The 22,647-nt window shown below is 43.5% G+C and overlaps 1 long non-coding RNA gene across 1 annotated transcript in view; it reads left to right on the plus strand.

Moving 5' to 3' along the window:
- Positions 1-22,434, plus strand: part of LOC127231663 (uncharacterized) — a 79,020-nt gene extending 56,586 nt beyond the window's left edge. The window contains exon 2 of the long non-coding RNA XR_007835294.1: positions 21,922-22,434. This is a non-coding gene — a long non-coding RNA (uncharacterized LOC127231663). The remainder of the gene's footprint in view (positions 1-21,921) is intronic.
- Positions 22,435-22,647: the final 213 nt, after the last annotated feature.

Consider the following 22,647-nt stretch of genomic DNA (forward strand, 5'->3'; position numbering starts at 1 on the left):
GTAAACATGTTATCTAAAAGAAGCAAAAGAAACTGCATCAACAAAATGAACAAAACCAGCCCTTGGAGGCATCACAAACATAACTCTGTTATGATGAACACCAAGCCAACAATGAGAAGCAACCTGACAGTCCTATTGATGCTTGCCTTCTTTAACTTCATGGTGAAGAAAGGTTCCACCCATGCTCCTTTCAAAGTTCTTGGTAGCAGGACCCTTCTGCTGATGACACTGGAAGTTTATAAAAGAGCAAAACTTTAGACCATGAAAATTTCAGAGTCTCAGAAACTGCAGATTACGATAGTGGTGTTGCAGGAACAGCTTTGAGAATCTTCTTCAGACTGCCCTTTTGTCTAGCAGCTATCAAGTCTTCTGTGGCTTGAAGCTCGTTGTCCTGTCATAGCTCACTTGTTGAATTCTAATCTCCAGTGTCATTGTTTTAAGCAATTGGACCTTTGGGGGCTAACTAAGCACGATAAAGGAGTTATCTGAGTGGGGTTAGTGCCCATATGAAAGTGCTCTGGGTGAGCCTGTGCGTTTCTTGTGAGGATTTAGCTATAGGGTGTGAGTGTTGAATGCATCAATCTCAACGTCAGATAAGAGCAAATTATTTATTTACATTTAAAAGACATAAAACTGCCATGTCACACTGTGCTTGCAGGTGTGGACAAACACATTCATATATGATTAGGAAGGTAGACCCAAACTCAAAGGATGACTTGGCGACTCTATCAGCAACTGCTGATGGGAAAAGAATTCAACCTAGATGTCCCCATGATGTATGTGACCAGCCTTGGCCAATCAATTCCTTCACACTGTTCTCTTTGCCTGGGATTGGCTCTGAAAATTGTCCTAAGGTCCAAGGTAGGATAATTCAAGAGTCTTCCTTAGGACATTTCAAACTCCAGCGGAGACAAGACTGACTTTTCTCTTGCATTGTTCACATGAAATTCAGAGCTGCCCATGGCTATGTTTCCTTCAAACAGGAAAAAAAAAAACCCTGAAGTAAAGACCACAGATAAAAATAGGTTTGGTTAAAAGATTGATGGGGAGGGAGTGGGTGAGAACCAGAGTCGGGGAGGAAGACAGACATAGCCCTGAAGGCACTGTAGGCCTAGAGTCCTGTTGTGCCCCAGGTCAGCCTCATTCTTTCCCAAACCGGGTTGTTTATTGGCCTAATGAATTTCCTTTTATTAGATTGTCTTCCTTTAATTGACTTCTAAATCTTGGCATCCCCAAAGTTCAGACTCAAACCATTTTCTTGTCTTTATCTGTTCACTGTCTTGGTGATCTCATCTTGTCCCACAGTTTTAAATACCATCTATGCTGGATGTGTCGTAAATTTAGAGCTCTAGCCCTGACTTCCACACCATATATCTGGCTGCCTGTTCAGCCATGCCTCATAATTGTCTGGTAGGCATTCAGATCAGACACGTACCATAAAACACCTACCCCTTACATTAGGTGTAGAGTAACAAAACCAATAGAATGGATATACATATATATCTGGGTTTATTAGACTAGAGGCCGGATAGTTTAACAGTGGCCATCTATATGCTTGGGAGCCAGAGAAGGTACCTGATAGCTCATCAGTCCAAAAAATCAGAAGTCATGAAGTGTGGACCAGTGATGTGGCTCTAGCCTGAAGCTAAAGGCTGGAAACTCCCTGAAGAGTGGCTGATGTGAGTGTGAGCTGAAAGGCTCAAGAAGCCAGAATCTGGGGTCCCTGGTGAAGACAATTAGCAATGACACATTTGCCCAGGAATAGCAGATGTGCACACGCTGGTTGATTTCTTCCTTTTTCTGCTTTTGTTCCACTGGGTCCCAGTCTATTGGATAGTGCTGCCAAATTCAGGGAGATCCTAACCCCATCAGTCACTGTCTTCCATTGGTCATCTCTGGAGACACAGACATATTCAGAAGTGTCATTTATTAACTTCCTATCTTATAGTTCCATCAAGTAGACAATTAACATTAACCATCAACCTCCCCTCACCTGGTTGACCCCTCACTGTTCCACCTCTGTTTTAGCAAGTGTGTCACCAATGTCTGTCTGTCTGCTTCTCCCTCTCCCTCCTTTTCTGTCTTCCTCTCTTTCTCCCTCCCTCCCCCTCCCTCTCTCCTCTCTTTTTAGATAGCATCTCACTGTGTAGTCCTGGATAGGCTGGCCTGGAACTTACAGAAAGTAGCCTGCCTCTGCCTCCTAAGTGCTGGGAGTAATACCTGGCACATTTTTGAGTTATTTACCAGAAACCAAGGCTAACCCGGGAACTTCTTAGTGTTGCCATCCTGGGCATCCCACCCATCCCCAAATGCTGCTTCTTCGATCCCTGTGTTTGGTCTTTTCTCTCCATCTCCTCTTTCTCCACCTAAGCGACCACACAGCCTCCTAACTACTTTCCCACTAATATTCCTAAACTTCTAAAGTATACTCCCCATCTTTGCATGCCACATTTTTGGAATCTGAGTGAGACAGTATCACTGCTGTGCTTAATTTCACACAATTGCTTCCCCAATAATTAATCAAATCCAGACTTTCTCATCATGGTCCATAAGACTTCATGATCTGGCTCCTGTCCACCTTGCCAGCTCGTCTTCCTTAATTAAGTCTTCTTTCCTCAAAACTGTCAGCCTTATTCTCTGCCTCAGGCCTCTACATCCGCTCGTCTGCCCAGAGACCTTGCATGGCTGCCTTCTTTTCATCATCTGAATGCCTCAGAAAAGCCTGCCTTGTCCCACAAATCCAAGTTATCTCTGATTCCTTAATAACATTCTGAATAGTATGTTGTTTAATTTCTTATCACAAGCCGATATTTTCTTGTTATTATCCTTTATTTTTCTGTCTCTCTGTGTAAGAATGTAGTACCCTAAACTTGGCACCAAGCCCTTTCAGTACCACAACCTCAGTGCACAGCCAGACACACACACACACACACACACACACACACACACACACACACACAGAGAGAGAGAGAGAAACACAGAACACACAGAGACACATACACAGACACACATATACACATACAGAAATGCACACAGAAACACAACACACACACGCACACACACACAGAGAGAGAGTGAGAGAGAGAGGAGAGAAACACAGGACACAGAGACACATACACAGACACACATATACACATACAGAAATGCACACAGAAACACAACACGTGCATGCATGCATGCGCGCGCGCACACACACACAGAGAGAGAGAGAGAGAGAGAGAGAGAGAGAGAGAGAAACACAGGACACACAGAGACACAGACATACATATACACATACAGAAATGCACTTAGAAACACAACACACGAACATATACATGTAGACATACAGTTTCCAACATATCCTCAATATATGTTTGCTAACTGAATAAAAAGCTCTTCAGTTGGACTCCTCTCACTTGCCAATAAAGGAGATCCCAAGAGATGATTTCTCATAATTCTACATAAGGATCGATGATAATAAGTTTGGTCCTTAGATAAGTGACTAAGTTACAGAGCTGCATCAAACAGCACAATAACATGGCAGCAACAGCTGTGACTGTGTTTCTTACGATGTATTATTTGCTATAGCCCAGACAGCAGATCTTACACATTTAATCTCCACAGAAACCCAGTGAGGTGGATGCCCTACTCTTTTTTTTTTTTTTTTTTTTTTTTTTTTTTTTTTTTTAAGAGTTTTGGAAACTCAAGCCCTGGGAGATTATATAACATATCCAAGAGTACACAGCAAGTGACATAGGTGGGCCTTGGACAGTAAGTTGAGAGTTATGAAATGTGTGTCAGTCTTTACTCATGAGACCACACTACTTCCATACAAGAAACATAATTTTTTAACAGTACAAAAGGTAAAGATTTGACAGAGTCAACTTTAAACCAAGCATGAGGTTTTTAAAAGCTTATGTTACTAGATAGAAACTGCACTACCATAAACAACAGTGCACAATATATAGCCAAGAAAGCCCTTTGCGGGGAGACCTAAGGAAAGCAGGTGAGCAAAAGGTTTGAATAATGAGAGGCTGTCACGATCCTAAAGTTCATTACAGAGTCACATTTTAATACGGTGCAGCCTTACCAGAGATAAAGTATCTACCCAGGCATTTCATTGCTATATTGAAACTTTATGAAAGTTGTGAATGAGAAATATTATATTACGGTCTTATGAGGGTTTTGTTGTTGTTTTTTTTTTTTTTTTTTTTTTTTTTTTGTTTGGATTGTTTGATGCTTTATTCTGAAGGACAGACATTAGATCATGCAAGGAGACCACAGTCTCCTTGGGTAAAGATGCTATTTGCTCTGTGCTGCAAAGAGATAGGGCATGGCTCCTCTTTGAAGGACTAGTCTACAAACACAGAGAAGTGTGCTTGATCTAAGTATCCAGAAGTCACAGACAAGAACTCTGCTGTCTTTGGTTTTTGAGAGAATGAGAGAGTGAGTTAGGATGGGAGGAAGAACAAAACAAAGATAGGAGTGAGGTGGAAGCTATCGACTTTGTTTGCAATGGACCAGCACCCCAGATCCTCTGTCTTCTCGGCATTTACAGATGCTCTGTATAGCCACCAATCCCACTGCCTAACTCTGGAATTCTGTGCCGGCTTAAAGTCCCATAATGCTGTTTACTGGGACACAGCCTGCACAGTTCTCTACCTTGAGTCCGGAAGCAGTAGAAATTCGCATTGGCTGACTTCCTTCCCACCCATGGAGTTCCATTATGGGACATAGCTTCATCATGACTCCATATGTCTGCTTTCTCCTGGGCTCCACCACCCCTCAAAGTACCATCGATTTACATTTGTTGTGTGTCATCATCATCTTGTTCATCCATGAGCCTGACTCCTTAAGAATATGCTATCCCCTGATGTGTTTGATGAAGCCCTTGTTCTTTAACTTTTCTCCAAATTATAATTCAGTCGGTATTTTTGCCAACTGTGTCTTTCCCCAACAGTCTTTATTAATGCAGCCAGGTTTTTCCCCTCCATGCCTTCTCGTCTCCATCACTAGGACAGATGTTTCCTTCTTATTAATTATCACAAATACCCAAATAAAACCTAAATACAGAGTGACTTATTTTATCTTCTCCATCAGTGGGAAGTAAAACACGCCTATCTATTCCTTCCCATTACTAAGAAAATCCCCGGGAAGAAAAATAGAAATAAAAAACACCGAAATTACCCATTTATTTAATTACAAGGTACTTCCTTTCATAAGCCACATTTTCACTGCTGAGAAGATTCCGATTTGGCAACAAAAGGCAAAAGCTGTTTCTACTGAGAGCGGCAAGGAGTCTGCGTTTGCAACACACTGGTGTGGAGAAGCCATGCCGGGTATCTTTCATGGCTGTCCACCTTGGAGGGAGGAGCAGCCGGGAGGTGGGGACACACATAGAAGGTACAGATATACAGAGATGAATAAAGGCAAGGCAGGAAGATCAAGGGATGGAACAAAATGATATGAAAGGACAGAGCAACACAAAGAAACATGCAGAGGTAGAGACAGGCTGGAGGGCCAAGTAACAGATGTAGAGAGTAAACTATGGCAAGCCGTGAGGGACTGAAAAAGCAAGAGCACTAAAGCGACAAAAAAGGTGAAGGTCGCAAGGCAAGATCGTTAAAAGTCAGTCAGAGTTTCCAGGAATGGTGACTGGAATTAGGTCATTGTCACCTGCCAGTAATGATCACTTTAGTTTTAGAAGGTACCATCTATCACTAAGGCTCACAGAGATCAGACTGTTGCTGAGTGAGTTTTCAATGAGACTAAATCTTACTAAAATGGGAATGTATATCAGAACAACATCCTCAGAAGAAAAGCAAGAGGGATAACACAAACAGGAACAAGATTTAAAGAGGAAAGTGTACAGTTGCCATCTGATGCCGATTTTACTCCACTTTGGTCATGCCATGGTTTCTGTGTCCGTGGTCAAAACATTGTCTTTTCAATGATTTAATATCAGGTCTAGCCTAAAGTGACCTGTCTGGTTCTGACATGTCAGAACTTACAGTGGTATCTGGTTGTTTGGTATGGAAACCTTGAATCAGTGTTATCCATAATAAAGCTCAAGAATATAGGCTGATCAAGTTGCTGGAAGGAGATCTCTTCTCCCATCTCGTGCTCACTGGAAAGCCCATCATCTGCACGTGGCTCTTCGGAACAAGCAGAGCCCATCTCATAAGCAAATTATGCTTAACGGGAAGTGTGTCCTAGAAGCATGTCTGCTTAGACAGGTGTGTTGAGAGGAAGTGCAAGCTTAGAAAAAGTGGTACCCAGGCTGTTGAGCCCTGTGCACCTTGAACAAAGGAGGGAGTGATGAAAAAATACCTGCTGGGAACCAACTGGGAATGTCAAGACCAAACAGAGGATGCCTTACTAGCCCTTCTTCCAGAATCTTCTTAAGAAGCCTGAGGTAGTTTTTTTCTTTCCAGGACCCAGAAGGAATAAGGATTGAGGTGTGCTCCCTGCTATAAGAGACAGAGAAGACACATCCTGACTTCCACTAAGTCCTTATTTCACCTTCCCAATTTCATGCCAGTTTATCCCATGAGCCATGGCAGAAGGTACAGAAGAAGGGGCAATAAGTTTTGTTCATTTCCATTGACACTAATATAGTGCCTACTCTACACCAGGCACTTGGGATACAGTGATTAATAGGACATTCTCCAGCTCTCATGGAGCTCTCAGCCTAGTGAGTGGGCAGGGAGATCAGTCAAATCAAGAGTTATGCTAATACATTGTGAGTCATACAGCGGTGAATGCCAGTCTCCTACATAAAACCTTTCTGTGACCCACTGCTTCCTGCCTAAAGGTCTTAATGTGACACGCAGGCCGTTAACATAGTCTATTCACCTCTCCAACTTCCCATCACATTCTGTGCTTAGTCTGCACTAGTTTGTTTTCAATTTCTCAAACTAATTATATTCCAATCCCCCTCCATATTCTCTCTAGACTCTTCAGTCAGCTTGGACCACTCTGTATCTCCTTCCCCACCCTTTACCTTACTGATGCTCAAGAGAGCCTTCCCCTAGCAAGTCTTATCTAACCTGACTTGTGTGGACTAAGTAGTCTCTGACGGGTCCTATATCACATGACCCTTGGCTCATCTGAGCACTTGGATCACTGGGTCAGAATGGATATACCACCTGTATGTTTTGCCTGATGGATCATTTGCTCCATGAGGTCAGAAATAAACGTTCTCCACATCCTTAGCCAGCAGAAGGAAGACTGACGCAAATTAGATTCTTATGGGTTATCATAAGCCAACAGAAGTTATATACAAATGGGTAGCTAACTGTGGCTTTTATTTACTCTCATTCTGCAAGTAAGCCAACAGAAGTTTTGTGCAAGTGGGTAATAGTTCACTGTGGCTTTGATTTAATATTGTTAGATGTGGACACAGAAAGGACTCATAAGGAACTTTTGTGTTACTCTCAGGAAAAGGTTAACCACTTCTTCATGCTAGGAACTTCTGAATTTTTCCAAGACTATCACTTTAGATCTTCCTCCAATGCTTGTTTTCTGATTCTGAGCCACAAGGTATTAACTTATATGCGTAAAATTTTACCCCTCCTTTGAGAATTCTAAATGAAAACTTGGTTCTGGAAGGTAAAAGTCTCCCAGGACTGAATTAATGAAGACCAACAAAAATGAGCATGTGAACATAGCTTTGGGGCTTTCGAGAAGCCTTTCATGTTATTTTTAATTGACAATATCTGTACTTCTTCATGGGTCATGGTATTATAATTCAACATGTATACAGAAGATGTAATGATGAAATTGAGGTAATCAGCGTTTCCGTATCTTCAAGTACTATTATTTGTGTTGGTTAGGGACCTGCAGATTCACCTCCTCTAGTTATTTGAGATGTGTAATTAACTGTTGTAGACAACAACTACCTTCCTGACTACAGAACATTACCACTACTTCCCCTTTGGTTTCTACAAGAAATCAAGGCCTAGAAAGCCTTCCAGTCTGCCCAGGGTCACCAAAACAAAAGGAAGGAGCCAAGAATAAAAGATGTGGATCTTTTGAATCCAAATCCTATATTCTGTGTTTTACATCACTATGACTCTTTATGAGGCAGAACACGGATGTATTAAGAAAGCCATTTTAAAACATTCCAAATCATGCCATGGAAGCATCTTTCTTTTCTGCCTGCCCTGAGGCTGTGATAGGCAGGAGGCCTGGCAATGAACCCTCTTGAAAACCTATTGGAGAGAATCATCCTGGGTGCAGTCCTCAGCTTGCTGAGTGGGTTATTCACTATCATACTCTAATCCAGAGCAAACACGTGCAAGAGTACATGGTAGCAAGAGATTAAGCAGCTTACATGTCAAGGTACCAACTGAACTCAAAAAGACTGGTTTTACTAAGGGACTATGTTGAATGCCAGTGGAGGTGAACACACATCCTGGCAGGATGGAGACATTACTAGGCATCACAGTCCTGCAAAAGCCAAGACAGAGCTACAGAGGTAGAGAGAGGTATGAAGAATTACCCGGAAGTAGGAAGCCAGCTATCCTCCAAATCTAGGAGACATACAGAAACCAGAGCCAGTAAGTGACAAGGCATGAAGAATTACATATGGAAATCAAACAGAGTTATATATGGGACTGATTCTCCTGGGTTTTGATTCTTCTAGAAAATATACACCCCATAACCCCGAAAAGGGTCTTCTTTGAGTAGAGCTTTAGACAGGTGATTGGGAAACCAGCTGAAGACTCAGGAAGATGGGTACAGTGGGAAAATAGCCATCTCCACTAACAAACAAAGCCCACCTCTACAGTTTCTAGAGTCGTTCCCCTGTGTTCACCCGCAAAGCATTGACTCAGCCTTCTTCTACTTCCATTTACAAATATGGAAGACTTTCTGTTCATTCCTTTGACTACTACGATGGGTAACACACTGCAGCTCACTATTGTAATCTGTCACTCAGCCTCCCACTACCTTCAGGCAAAAATTGCCATTGATCACAGACTTACCAAATTAAAGCTTTAGGACACTTAAGCGAGCAATTATTATCAGCTACCGAATGCTGGAAACCGTTGTTAGATATCATCTTGCTATATATTCTGCCAACTTCCTACCACACTCTCCCTCACTGCTCTGAGTCAGGAGGGTGGTACATTCTGGTGCACTCATATTCACTTCCTAGATTTTCAGGATCCATGGCTGAGGAGTCGCTCTTTGGAATTCTTAATGGTCAATTCATACATTCCCCCTCCCTCAAGGAAGACTTTAGTCATGTCAATTAAGAAGTCAGAGGACTGGGGGTGGGGGTGTAGATAATAGATTCCCTAATTTAAGGGCTCTCCGTAAATGAGAATTGTGGGAGCTTTTGGAGTCCAGCTCCATCCTGCAGTGGTGAAATACAGAGGGAACAGATTTTTATTTATTAGCTGGCCTCTTTCTTTAGTTCTCGGAGCCAAATATCTGTGTTTCCTTTGATTCCTACTTACTTTTCAGGCATTTTCTCTAGCGTGATGGCTTTCCAATGGACATAAGATCACTTCATTCCTTTCTATTGCCTTTTTGACCAGTGTGGTAGGTGCATATCTACAAAGGGCATGTTCATGAAATGGCCCAAGATCATCTAACTCAGCATGGGTAGATCAAGAAAGTGTCCCTAGAAACCACATCAAGCATCATCCTAAAGGATATTATTGCTAGGAAAAGTACTGGGGGGGGGCTAGGTATTCCATGTAGAATGAGCACTAAATGCAAGGGGCAAGAGACTATGATATAATTCAACAACCACGCACACAGAGGAAATGGCTAGAAATGAGGATGTGGGGATTCTCTTGCAGACAATGTGGAGCATTTGGAAAGACACCGAACAGAAAGAGCTAACTTATTTGTGCTGCTGTGTCTGGCAGGAGCATGTGCTACACTGGGACAGGAGGCAGGCAGGTATCTTAGAGCATGATCCAGGCAGGCGAGGAGGAGGCTCACTGTAGAATCTCAGCCCTTGCCAGGTAAGGTGGGATTCGGGCAAAATAAAGAAAGGGGCTAGGATTGAATTCAACAGAAACAGAAAATTCAGCTGGGAACAAATAGGAATGGTAATAGAAATTGGCTTAGGTGCCCTGCAGAGAAACCCTGGGCCTGCAAAAGTGAGATACATGAAAGGCTAGACTGTAGGAAATGCCCTTAAAATAACCCATCTCTCTCGCTGATTCCAGGATCACACACACAGGAATCCTTCAACCCTACAGTCAAGAATTCTCTGCCTCCACCCTAATCCCCATCTTTCGCTCTTCCTTCCTCCTCATGGGCCAGGCCGCTGTGCAGAGCCATGCCACTCTTGGCTTTCAGCACACACCTGTGATTTATCCTGCAGTTTGCCATCCAGATCCCTCTGTTCTGCTTCTCCCAGGGCTTCCCACTGCCAAAGCCCAGGTTAAGCCACGAGCCTTCCCAAAGCCTCCCCTGATGGCTCCTGACAACTTCACTCCTTTTAACTGGATTTTCTATCATAGCTACAGTCAGCTCCATCCAATAAACAGTACACTGGATGTATTACCTTGCAGTTTCTCATCCAAGAAGAAATGAGGAATTTTCCCTTGTGGGCAAGGACCTTGTCTTATAAGTCTTTTGATTAGCTAATGAAGTTTATCATGAAAGAGAATAAAACTATAGGAATTCGTAAAACACAGTATAATAATATGAATTTACAATACAATTTTGAGGCCCTGGTGCATTAGAATGGAAGGCGCACTGTATAATCAGGTATTGTCTAGAGAAGACATATGAGGAAAAGTTGAAGTTGGGGATATTTTGCAAATTTCAAGAGAAATGTGTGTGAGAAGGAATTAAGGCTTGCACTAGCTTACTACGTTGTAAACCAACACAGTGGGTAAAGATGAGGAGGAGAGGGTTGTCAGTTCAGCCTCACCAGAGTCTTTCTTGAAGCCAGGACTCCAAAAGTAAATAGAATGACTTCCTAGTTATGGACAGCATCCCTGTAGAAGCTTGAAGGCCTATGTAAGGAGTGTAGTGTGGAGTTAGGACAAAGAGGGCTGGCTTTGTTTCTAAACTGTAAAGTGATAGCAACAGTATGTACCTCACAGAACTGGGGATTGGGAGCCAATGAGGTGATACCTGTGAAGTGTTTAGCAGGATGAATTGATGGCAAGTGTCTTATTTTGCAATCATTGATATAACTGGATTTGCATACTGAATAGGAGAAACATCGGATTCAGTAATCTTGACAGGTCTCCCAAACCCAAATGTCTAGGAGGATAAGATGAGTGCCTCCTGGTGAACTTGGACTCTCGGAGATGAACTATCATCCAGAGAAGGCTGGGTACCACACAGCTGCTGCTTCTCCTGTGAAGGGCAGTGACTCCCTTGGACCCACGGAGATAGTAAGAAACGCACAACCAGAATAATCCTGGGTCAAAAAGAACTAGTTTAATGGCATTGGTGGCACACAGCCTTAATCCCAGCACTCTGGAGAAGGCAGAGGCAGGTGGATCTCTGTGAGTTTGAGGCCATCCTGATCCACAGAGCAAGTTCCAGGACAGCCAAGGCTACATAGAGAAACCCAGTCTCAGAGAAGAGGAGGAGGAAAAAAACCTTGTTTGTTGCCTAAAAAATTATTAAGAGACTTATGCAGGAAAAAAAATTCAACAAAGTAAATACCAAGTCAATAACCCAAAGACAGGAGTAGATAAGGAGGCAGAATCTAAGCTGGTAAGAAGCATATTATAGAGCCTCTTAGAAATGTGAATTTGCAGGAAGCCAAATGTTAAAAGCAAGCAGACAGGTCCAATAGTGTCAGCAGTGACCATTAGGATACAGATTCCAGTGTGAGGCCGGGCTGCTTCTGTGGGGCTCAGAGGCATCCCTGACAAGTCTTGTTCCACATCGCCCTGCTCCTCACAATGGTCTCAGCTCAACCTTCATACAACCGCACCCATTCTCTCATCCATACAATCTTTGATAAACGTGATGACCCCTCTTCAGTGTCTGTCTTGAACCTTTCCACTCCCTTTTCAGTACTGCATCTTGAACCAACATAGCCTACCACTCTGCCTGGGTGACCAGCCAGGGTGGTGGTGGGCTGCAGAGAGCTGGAGAGGTACTATGCCATCATCTCAGGAGTCAGAAGTGAGCTGGAAGGGAGGTCCCCACACCCTTGCATTTTATTGGCACTCCATACTTCTTGGGCAGCCTGAGTGACTCAAGGCAGCTTCCCTTGAGGAGTCTCTTTTCAGCTGGAAAAGTTGGGCATTTGCTGACCATGGACCTTTCTCTCACCACAGCTTCACACAGCAAAACATTTGGAAGACCACATAAGAATATATGGGAACCTGTCTTCACTTGGTGAAATGGGAACCGCGTTAATAGCCCAAGGTTTAATTCCCGGCTTCTTTCACCCTTCTTAGAATTGAAATCATTCTGTTGTCAACGCTGGGGAGGGTTAGCTGTGTTTGACTGAAGTGGTAATTTGACAAGATGTGTCTTCGCTGTCATTCAAAGTGTAGAATAGAGCTCTTAGCATATTCAGGGTTTGTTCTCTCTGCCACCTCCATCTCCTCCTTGTGAAACTCTGCCTTCCCTTCAGAGATACGCCTCCTTAAAGATCAGGAAGAAAAAAAAATAACATGCAGTGCTAGGGGTCAGGAGGGCATGTGCTAAAATCCACAATGAGTCCGTTCTCTAGATTCGGTGGAGGCTCTTCCCAGACAAGAAGGGGATTTAGGGGTCTTTTGGCAAGAGGTTCCTTATTACCCCCATAAATCAACCCCAATCAGTTAATCCCTCACAGAGAATGATGAATGAAAGGCTCTGAGAACTGCCTGGCATGCGATTTGGTTGGTGAGGGGCCAACATGCCTGATTTGTCCCAGTGGTTGCAGAGCAGGGTATCAAAAATGGAGAAGACTCCCATGTGCACTTCTGGTCCTGCTGCACAGAGACTCTAGATTCACTCCCAGATGCTCTAGGGAACTGAAGCCACCATCTGGATTTGATACTGCTAATATTCAGTGATTAAGACAATTGTTTGTTTGTTTGTTTGTTTGGGGCTGGAGAGATGGTTCAGTGGTTAAGAGCACACACTGTTCTTGCAGAGAGCCTGGGTTCCATTGCCAGTACTCACATAACAACACATAACCATTTGTGCCTGCCTTCACATGCACACATCCCCACACTGATACACACACACATAATCAAAAATAAACCTTTAAAGATTAAAATGGTCAAATTTTAGAATAACATACACAGAGAATGTCAGCTTCTCAACTTGGATGAAGGATATGACTTCCTCATCTGTAAAAGGGGTATGAATGCCTAGTGGAGTACTCAGCAAATGGTAGCTATTAATGAATATACCATTCATCTTCTTGAGGGATGATCTGTATAATCTGGAATAACATCAGGGTATGATGATCAAACACTGACAATGGAAAAGAGACTGACCAGGGCTTGCTAGTGTAATGGCTTTTAGATCTTGCCCTCCTTCTTTTTTGAACCAGTCCTTTTGGGTCCTCTGTTTCTGGATCATGCTGCATGCATAAGTCCCCTACTGAGGGCTGCTGAGCCTATTTCCACCAGAATGTGAGGAATCTTTTGAGTTGCTGTTGCAATTCTTTGCATGTTTATCTCCAAGTGCTCCCATCAAAAAACATTTGAACACAACCTCGGACCAGGTATCAGTCTGGACAGGGGGATACAATGAGAAGGTGAGGCCTCTGCCCTTGAGAAACTTAGGTAGAGAAATGAAGGGGAACAGACCAGGAAATCAATAACACGGTTGCAGCATATAGAAGGCTATAATAGAGGTAAACAGAGATGGGGGTGGGGGAGTACAGAAAAAGGAGACAGACACCTGACCACAAGAACCCTTCATCAACCAACCAGGATTCTTTTTCCATTCCACCACACCAGCCATCTTTTAATATTGGTTTTGTTTCTCTCATGTTTATCCTGCTCTTCTAAATCAGAATTCAATGAAAACTAAACTGAAGGATATCACATAGTGGATGTTCACTAAGTGCTAGATTCATTTTATTTTTTACCTCTTAAGGGTAGTATCTCTGTCCAACTTGAGCTGAACCATATGGAATTGCCATTTCTGTAAAACCTTACAAAAATGTCATTTCTGTAACTCTAAAGGTGTTGGTTATTAATGATTTCTTATGGTTTGTGCCAATATTACATATATGTGTGCTTTATGTTTTAGTTGATAAAACTATAATTTTTGACATGTTACTTTGATATATGCATAGATTTTGTGGAATAGCTAACTCGGGCTAATTAAGATATATATTATAGCAATTACTTTTGAGAAAATTTAAAATCTAAAGTATTGACAGTCTTTAAATTCATGATTTACTGTCCTGAACTGAAGTCATTATGATGTACAATAAGATTTTTTGAATTATCTCTTCTGTTGAGTTAATATTTTGTTCATTGACCTACATCGATTGACAGATTAACTGATTTTAGCTTAGAAGGAAAGTGTTTATTGGCAATGACTAAGGGAAGGTGTGAGGCTTTGTTCCACATTTCCAGTATGTTTAGAACATCAGTTGCTTGAAGCATGAACCACACAGAACACGGGGTATAGAAAACAGAAGGTCCGCCTGAAACAGAGTACCAGGTGATCCTACATTCAAAACAGCTGGACAAAGCAGCCTTACAGACTACAGCCAGGATTTCTGCAACTTCTTAGAATCCCCCATGGCAGCGACCCTTACCAGCAGGAAGTAGTTTGGAAAGAACGACGCCCAAATTCCCAAATATTGTCTATAAATGTTTGTTTTCATTTAAATGGACTTGGATATATATATAAAACCCAGAAGGTCCCTACTGGCAAGAGTTCAAAAACCAAGGAAGAGGTGGACAAGAGAATCTCTGATTCATTGTTATAATTAGTGGAGCAAGAGGCCACACACTATTCAATGACACAGGAAGGGGCAATGAGTAAGATCCAAAGAAACCAAGGCCACACTTGACATACAGGTGGCCTTGGGAATGAACCAGAAGGTGGCAGAGATACCAATCACAAAGCCAAGCCACTAGACAAATGGAACAACAGAGTCAGAAAGATGTGCGAACGGCAGAGAGAGGCTTTCAGGAACCCTTGAGCCACTGCTTTTTAGAACAAATGGGCAATTGTGACTCAAGTACAATGGTAAAATGTCACTTACCAAGGGGGCGGGTGTTGTCAGACTTGCACCATTAGGATTTTGTAATTGTGAGAAGAACATAGAGTATGCTTTCTCAAACCAAGATGACTGCATGACCACTACATGACAGATACACTCTGGACTTTGGTTTACAATAGTGGTCCTGCCCTTCAGTGGGCTTGGGCTTTGGTTTATGGCAGTGGCCCTGCCCTTTGGTGGGCTTTGGTTTACAGTAGTGACCTTACTCTTTGGTGGGCTTTGGTTTACAGCAGTGGCCCTGTCTTTCAGTGTTTTTCAGCCTTCTGTAGGGATGGTCCCCCCCCCCCCCAACCCGGTCCTATCAAGTACAAGCAGAAAGCTCTGCTCTGACAGAAAGAGGCTGTTCTTTGTCCTTCCTGTGATGGCACTGCAAGGCCCAAGTGGGGGCAGCTGTTTTATTGATGTTATTGATGCTTCTATGGGCAGGGGAGGTAGGGGGTTGATGTTGCTGTGTCAGACACGTGTGCTGGCTGAAGCACTCAATATTGTTCTCAGCTTCTGTCCTCTCCTCGTCTCACCCCCACCTCCAAGTCCCTGACTGTCATATGAGAGTCTGACTTCGCACTTTGAATATCTTGTGGTCAGGACACTTCCTGGGCAGAGACTGAAGAGCCTTAGGAAGTTCCAGGAAAACCAGGGATGGTGAGACAGTGGAGAGTGGGAAAGAGTGGGAGGGAATGCCAAGAAGAAAGGTGCCAAGCAACCGCTGAAGAATAGTGACTAATGACACCAAATAACTGTGTTAAGAGTCAGGCCATTTTGCCAGTTCCTTCTGTTTAGATGACTCTCGGAAGTTTTTCATTTTACTAAATTTTATCATTTAATTTTTATTCAGTCAGCAACTTACTATGTGGCTCTAACTAACCTCAAACTCACAATCTCTCCGCCTTAGCCTCCTGAGTGCTGGGATTATAGTCATGTGCCACCATGGCTGGTCAGTTCCTGAAATTATGTGACACACTGGATTAAGATAGACAACAGATGGCAAAAATAGGTGGGTAGATAATACATAGATAGGTAGATAGATAGATAGATAGATAAATTATAGATAGACAACAGGTATATATGTAGATAGAAAAGTAGATAATAACAAGATGATGGTAAGTGATGGATAGATAGATGATAGATAGATAGATAGATAGATAGATAGATAGATAGGTAGATAGATAGATAGTTAGATAGATTTATTCCTATTGTAATAGCATGGTAGTTCTATTTCCCTAAATTTACTTTGTCGGAGGAGTTTTATAAAAACCCTGGGCAGCCCAGTGTGTCCAGCCCCTCCTTTCCCCTCCTTCCCATCTCAGATTAATATTTCAGCAGGGTGCCTATACTCTCAGTAAATGCACCAGGATCAGTTGTTTGCTCAAATCCGTCTTAGTCGGTAATATTTTAAAGTTGATTGGATCTTAAAACTGTAAGAGGTCTCGGGTGTCGTGACTTTGCTGGCATTATCAGCTCAGCCATTTTCTTACCAAGCAAACTCCTACTGAAGCAAGCATGAGGTCCCCCCCCATCCTGGAGCAAGCAGGGGGGAGCTGCATCCTGTGCCCTTGGGGGAGGCTCACTGAAGAATCAAGGATGGTAAAGAATGAGGATGCCTCTCCCAGCTTGCCCACATGACCTTGGGAGTGTTCTACATATCCTTGAAGCATCACAGGAGGCTCCCCAGCCTTCTCTCCTCCCTTTTTTTAATATGCCCATTGACAGTGTCATCTCTCAACTTGATAAACTTGTCAGAGAGTGCTCTGGGAAAGTGTGACACAGAGTTTGGAGTGATTGCTGAGTGTGCCAAGAGAAGGGGCCAGGGAGTTGTGGGAGGCACCAAGACGTTAGCCTGGGGGCAGGCAGATGTTCTGGGGTGTTTGTGACTCATGGGCACCATGCATCACCTCCACAGTGCAATTTTAGCAGATCAGGACTGCAGAGGAAGAATCCAAGTGTCATGGGCATCAGTGTGATGAGCGTTAAGGGACATGTGGGTTGACCGAGGCAGTGAGGGGAAGATACGGGTATGCATGAGCATTATATAACCTGGTAAATGACACGTTGGGCTCCCCCTACAGCAGGCCACATGAAGCTGGGTGGGCAGAGAACTGGGCATGAAGGTAGAGGGCTCTTGAAATAGTAAAGCATTCCGGAAACTGTGATCTGGGCATCTCTTTCTGAATTCTTCCTTGTTTTGACTTAGTTGCTTTTCTGAAATCCAGAATGACAGGAACTAAGATTAAGCTTCTCCTTTGATGTGGACATGATGATGCAAACCTGGACTCCCAGCACTTAGGAGGTAGAAACAGGAGGACCAGGAATTCAAAGTCATCCTGGGCTAATTCAGCATATGTGAGGTCAGCACGGGTTACATAAGATTCTGCTCTATCATAAGAAAAATAGATCTGGGCTATGGCTCTCTTGGAAATCCCTGCCATCCATCCAAGTACAAAGACCTGAATTTAGTCCCTGGGATCCAAATAAAAAGGCAGTGCTCCTTGGTGAGGCCCTGTAATCCCAGGCCTGGGGAAGTGGAGACGGGGTTCCCTGGGCTTGCTGGGTGCCCAGTCTTGCTGAATCAGTACCTTCCAGATTCACTGAGAGATCCTGTCTCAAAAACTGAGGTATAGAACCACTGAAGACAAGTGACATTGACCTCTGGTTTCTCAGCACAAATGCATACACATGTGCATACTTCCACACACCTGGGCACGGATACCTACACCACACACATATGTAAGTAAATACATGGAGGGGGAGACAAACAAAAACATCTCCTTTGAGCACACCTCATTTTAGCACACTGGTTAGGTGACTTAGCAATTGTTATACCCTTAAACAGGACAAGGTGCTGTATGCTTCCTTACCAGTCTATGACTGCCAAGAACACAAATATTGCATCAGTGAATGAACCCAGAACCCGTTTTCCTCCAATCTGATTGGCTGGGACTGTGGGGGAAATATACCTTAAGTGGACAGATTTGGGTAGAAGAATCTGAATTGGAAAGCCTGCTTTGCCCCCTGCCCCCATCTTTTCTTTTCCTCCATTTCCTCATCTCTGTAATGGGCTGCCTGAAATGTACTGCAGATGACCTCGTTCAAAGTTCCAGCTTCTAGAGAGAAATTCAAAATGCGTGTCACAGGGATAAGACGTTTGGAAATGGCCAAGCACAGCACAACCTCAGGACTGTCCTGATGTAGAGGGGACACATCCCTTGCTGAGGGGTCTCCCACTCAAGTATTTCCCCTCTCCTATACTTACAACCAGCCCCACCTTCACTTTTCCGTCTAGAGGGAAGGGCTTTGGCAGTCTGCCAGTAGAACAGGTGTCCTCCCCCCCTCCCCTGTCCATCTAATAGTATAATAATCTTCTGCCCCAGCGTCTCCGAGTGATTAGGGCACATCTCATGTCCTAGCTTCTCATCAAGAGGCGAAGCCAAGAAATCCACCTCACCTGGGAAGTGCAATAATTGCTTAATGGTGTCCTGCCTAGAGTGTGATATTTATATTATAAGATGGGATTTAAGTCTAAAAATAAAGGAAGTTGTCAGAGCTCAGGATTATTGATAGCGAGTATAAATGACAGTACTGACAGCTAACATGACGAGCTCTGGTTGGGTCCAGGTCTCTAAACTGGGAGGGAGGTAAAATTAATAATTAGGTCACTGACAATCTCCAGCCAAGGAGGGAGGAAACCACCTTCCCAGCTCACTGCTCACCCTTTTGGCCTTCACATAAAGAAAGCTACGTGTTGGAAGCACTGTGTAACTACAGATGCACTAAACCCAGAGGGATGAAACTACTAATAGAATTAACATCTTACAAAGCCACCAGCAGCTCAGTGCAATCAAATAGCACAGCAAATAAAAGTAACTTGATAGCCAGGTGTAATGGTGCACACCTTTGACTCAGCACTCTGGAGGCAGAGGCAGGAGGATCTCCTGTGAGTTCAAGGCCAGTCTGGTCTAAATATCGAGTTCCAGCCTACACAGTGAGACCCTGTCTCCACCCCCAACCCCAAATAAAAATAAAAAGTGACTTAGTTATTTTCCACAGACTATTCATGCTTAATTAGAGTCAGCGTGATATCCGTGTCACCCTAGAGAACAGCTGTGCAAATCTGGAACTTTGGGGTTGGAGTCATTTTCTCAGTTCTGTATCAACCATCCTCATGACTTCTGGGCCTCAGTTACCTCATCTGCAAAAGCAGGGCTTTGGACAAGAAGGCTTCTGAGGTCCGACATGGAGAGCAATTTCCTGGTTCTTGTTTATGTAGAAGCAGCATTGGACCCCTAGAGTGCCCAGGTCACCATTTTGAACATCAGTGGCCTTTGTCCAGAAGAGAGGCCTGATTAATCGACCACAGCACAGCGGAGGAGGTTTACTGTGACCACTTTCTTCTTCACTCCCCAGCTCTTCTCTCCTTGGAGAGTTAAGTACGACTGGTCAGTTTTGCTTTCTTTCTTTTTTTTTCTTTTCTGCTTTTTATCTCCACCCCCAGCTGAGATTTTTTTTTTTCATTTCCTCTCACTGCAGGTTTCAATCTTCCCCACTCCCCCAAAACAATATCCTCTACCCCATTGCACAAAATAAAAGAAAAGCTCCAAATTGGCTCTGCCTCCTTAAGCTTTTGGGAAACTGTTTTACTGTGCTTGTCTGTACAAATCTAAATTTGGGGCCTGTGCTATTTGGCAGTGTCTCTTTACCTCAGAGGAATCTTCTAGCCTCTCTCCATTTCAAAGCACTTGGGTCCACACAAAATGCTCTCGAAGAGAGAGAGCTTTCCACCCCCCCCCCTTAGTAAAAATTCAGGTCTGTCACCAGGAAAGAAGAGGTTCTCTGTGGAAATCATCCTCGTGCTGGTTATAAAAGCCACTCACATCTCAGTATGAACTCTGCTAACGTGCTTCGTTGTCTTTGTTAGAGAGAAGCGAAATCCACACAAAGGTATAAAGAGTTGATCCATATAAAGATTGCTCTCTGGATTCCACTGGGCCTCGGCTTTCTGATGACCGAATCTTTGCCGGGGACAGCTGTGCAATTGAGACCACAGCAGGACTCCAGATGTGCTGAGGCCTTGCCAGGCAACAGACTTAGAAGTTTGGCCAAATCAGCCCCAGATAATCACCAGAGAAGAAGAGGGAATTGGGTGGGGGTGAGGGGAATGGGGAATGTACAGGGCTGGTCCAAGGCTTTGTGTAACTCAGAAGCTGGGGCTAAGCTCAGGACAGGGGGAGCAAGGAACGGAAGGTCTTCCAGTCTTCTCAACCCGTGAGTACCCTTTCCTCCACTCTAAGAAGAAAGGCTAAGAGCAATGACCTAGGAGGTAATATCACATAATGACTGGTTGTCTGGGCCCATGAACCCAGTAGGAATCTTGGCCCAGCCTCTAACTAGCTGTGTGACCTTGAAGATACTTTGTAAGACTTAGGCTGCCAAAGCCCTGAGAACGTGCTTGACATGCACCCATCATAACGGCTGAATTAAACAGGAGAAATTAAACAAGCAGCTAAGACACTAACTAGATGAAGATCAAACAGCTAGGAGATAGTAGAGATTAGTGCAAATACCAGCTCACAGTTCCTTCCACTACACTCAATGTATCTCATTATAACAGTCACTTGGCTGAGCAGCTCTTGAGCAGAACCTAGAATCCAAATATTAATACAATATCCCAAGTGACATGGGACATGGTGAATCATACCTGTAATGTCACACTTAGGAGGCTTACTGAGAGTCTGAGGTAAGCCTGAGCTACATAGTAAGACCCTGTCTCTAACATACGTACATAGGTACACACATACATAACAAACATGTAGAAGTCTGAAGACAATCTTGTGGGGGTCAGTCCTTGTCTTCCACCCTGCTCAGGACACGGTCTCTTTGCCTTTTGCCACTGCATGCACAAGAGTAGCTGACTGGAGAACTTCTAGGCATTTCCCTGCCTCTGCATCTCTTCTCAGGGTAGGGACCCAAAGATTGCTGGCACATGCTTTCCATTTTTTGGGGATTCAATCTTGGGTCCTCTGTTGTGTGGCAAGTGCTTTACCCATTGAGCAATCTTGCCAGCCCCCAGTGATACTCTTTGATTGAACAAACTAACCAACTTTTCACAAAACTTGAGACAAGGATACTAAATTTCCATATGCTGTCTTTAATAGTGATGGTTGAGAAGACCCAAAGTATTCTTCTATGGGGCATGTTTTAGCAAGATCGGTCTGCTTGGGGTTGTGTGGTTCTTCCTTAGTTGTTGCTAGGAATCAGGGAGTTCTTTGGGGCTGGTATCATGTAGGCATACATGGGGGATGCAGAAAAAACATGCCTCAGGTGGGAGCAGAAGAGAAACAGATGATTAGAAATTTCTCACAGTGTCTCTTGAACATGCTCACCCAGGAAACTTTGCTTTTAATGGTTACTTTGGGTAACCACAAAGGATAGTGTGGCTGTGGTTGCAGCTATGCTGGGAGAGAGAAGTGTGTGTCCTAAAGCATTTAGGTACAAAGGCAGGTGGCTTCAGATCGACTGCAGGTTACGAAATGGAAAAGCCCATTGTCGTTTTGGACTTCTCAGGGAGCCAAGAGTAAATAATACTTCTCATATGGCTTTAGCCTAGTGCTATCTTAATTGCAATCTCTGGTGAGATTTGGAGTTATGCGTTTTTAACAAGCAAACCATAAAATAAGGTTTAATCTCCCCAGAGCCCTGGAGTTAATTTATCTGTCCACAGGCTAAGATCTTTTTAAAGGTTAAGAATGCTTGGGTTTTCTTTCTAGGTCTCTGGATTGGCTAGAACACCTGCAGGTGTCTCCTATGGCTGGCGGCTGGAATCTGGCTTTCATCAGTGCTAAAGACCCAACCTCAGGAAGCCCTGCAAAAAGAATCAGGTGTTGGAGTCTAGCAGTCATGAACCCTATTTTGTTCAGATGGCGAGGAGCTGGTATTACCAAGAATGGCATCTGTAGCAGCTGGTGTGTCCAATTTAGCCTCAGAAGGAAAAGGGTTGACTTTCTTCCACCATTGAGAGGTGCAGAGGTTTGGGGAAGATGAGCTAACCTCTCTTGAGTTTCACCATCTGTAAAATGAGGATGAATGAATTTGCCTTGGGCCAGTGAGATGGCTCAGTGAGTAAAAGCCCTTGCAGCTAAGCCTGAAGACCTGAATTCCATCCCTAAGAACTGACTCATGCAAATTGTCCTCTGACCTCCAAATGTGCATCGTGAGGCTCATGTGCACTCAAGCACACACTAAATAAGTAAATAAACAAACAAATGTTGTAACAAAAGTAATCTATGCTGGAGACTTCATTATCCTTCATTGTTCAGGAATCTCAATGTTCTTTGAACATTATTAGGTGGTACATAGCTGGCTCTTGTTTTAATAGTAAAACAGCACGGTTATTAAGCTGACTTTCTTATCTAGGTGTTCACCCAAGTGAAATTTGCCTCATCAGAGTACAAGGACATATTCAGGTATTCAGAACACATCTAAAACTCAATCTC

The sequence above is a fragment of the Phodopus roborovskii genome, unplaced genomic scaffold (genome assembly GCF_943737965.1).
Source record: "Phodopus roborovskii unplaced genomic scaffold, PHOROB, whole genome shotgun sequence".
In the NCBI taxonomy this organism is placed as follows: Eukaryota; Metazoa; Chordata; class Mammalia; order Rodentia; family Cricetidae; genus Phodopus; species Phodopus roborovskii.